Here is a 1,924-nt window from a genome sequence, read left to right as displayed (position 1 = left end):
CACAGATGACTTCAGCCTCTAGGCTCTAGTAATATCATCTCTAGTCTTAAGGACAGGAGAGGCTTTCTATTGCTGTTGCCGATTTGTGGGTTTCCTCACTGTCTCCTGCTTAGCTTCCCAGATCATCTATCACCTGTGTAATCAACCCCTTTCATTAAATTCTTCTTGTTTTAAATAACTACAGTGGTTTCAATTTTCCTGACTGAACTCTAATACCCATGGTAATTGTTCAGACCAAGTATGCAGTAAAGGGATAGCTCAGCAGGCTTGAGGTACCCAAATTCTGCTCATTTCAAAAAGTAACTGGCCCTTGACTGGCTCTTGGGAGACAACCTATTAATCCTTGGAATATCCTGCCTGATTGGAGTGCTTTTGTATACTTGGAGCCCTGGGACATGCCAAATAGCTATACTAACAATGTGATTTATGGCAAACTCCTGTTTTTATTTGCCAAGGCCATGGGCCATGCTGTTGCATTTGACTTGGGGGTGGGGCGGTAGTGGAGACTGAATACCTATGGTCAATCATTTGGGTGCTCCATGCCTATGTGACCAACCCTCAACAAAAACCCTGAACACAAAGGCTCAGATGAGCTTCTCTTGTTGGCAGCATTTTGTGCATATTGTAGCACATCGTTGCTGGTAAAATGGAGCACTGTCTGGAGGACTTCTTTGAGTAAAGACAACTGGAAGCTCATACCTGATCTCTCCTGGACTCTGCCCTATGCATTTTTTCCATTGCTGATTTTAATCTTTATTCTTTTGTTGTAACGAACTATAACTTTGAGTATAATAGCTTTTCTGAGTTGTATGAATCCTTCCAGCAAATCACTGAAACTGAGAGTGGTCCTGGTGACCCCCAACACACCAATTAAAAAGGAAACTTGTTTTTCCACAAACAAAGTGACTACGGTCCCCAGAACTTAAGTAACTTACCTGAACTGAATGCAGGTTCTACTTGACTCTAAAGGCCTGGCTCCCGTTACCATGCCACACTGCCTCTTGTAAAGGCAGAGCTGGGTAGGGGATGAGTGGGGATGGGAGTGAGGAATGTTGAAGCATAATAATCACTTGATTGAGAATTTGAAGTAGATGGCTATTAAGAACCCTTGTAGTCTACGGCCATGCCATCCTGAAAAAGCCTGATTCCGTCTGATCTTGGAAGCTAAGCAGGGTTGGGCATGGTTAGTACTTGGATGGGAGACCACCTGGGAAGACCAGGAGCTATAGGCATAAAAAATAAAAAATAAGCGATTATAAGCTGATAAGGTCCTTGCAATCTGTGAGGTCAACCAAGAATTGTCTCACCTAAAAAAAAAAACAAAAAAAAAAAACCCTTGTGGCTCCGAAAGCTTATAGATCTGTGAATTAATAAGCACTTATTCCACTCTTAGATTAAAAAATTATTTGCCTGTCAGAGAGTGACTGGAGAAGGTTTGTATGGGAAGGGCCACTCTAGCTGCAGAGTAAGGGAGGATTGGAGAGGAATGAAACAGGGTGGAGGCTATTACAGAAGTCCAGGGAGTCAGACTGGCAGCCTGGACTAAGGGGTGGCAGTGAGGAAGGAAGGATAGGATGGATTCAAGCGACCATGCAGGAAATGGGCTATTGGGCATCTCTACTGGGAATCTCATTTTCTATCCCTCCCCCATACCAGTTAGTGTCTTAAGCTTCCCATTTCAATTAATGAAACTGGCTAATTAAAGCCAGAAACATTGACATCTTCTCTGATTCCTTCTTTTCCCTTACTTCACCCACCTACAGCAAATCATGTCAATTCTACTTTCAAAATATATCTGATATAGGTCTACTTTTCTCTCTCTCTGCCTCCTCTACCTTAGTCTAGACCAGAATCACCTTTTGCCTTTGCACTGGTTGTTATCTCCCCTAAGGCTTGCCTGGCTTTTTATCCCTTCTATTTCATC

At 42.9% G+C, this 1,924-nt stretch overlaps 1 pseudogene; it reads left to right on the top strand.

Moving 5' to 3' along the window:
- The first annotated feature begins 1,113 nt into the window (after positions 1-1,113).
- LOC111734155 lies at positions 1,114-1,232 on the top strand (annotated as a pseudogene).
- Positions 1,233-1,924: the final 692 nt, after the last annotated feature.

This window comes from Pteropus vampyrus, unplaced genomic scaffold (genome assembly GCF_000151845.1).
Source record: "Pteropus vampyrus isolate Shadow unplaced genomic scaffold, Pvam_2.0 Scaffold818, whole genome shotgun sequence".
NCBI lineage: Eukaryota > Metazoa > Chordata > Mammalia > Chiroptera > Pteropodidae > Pteropus > Pteropus vampyrus.
Note: the sequence above shows the minus strand (reverse complement) of the source record. Positions and strands in the feature narration are given on the sequence as shown.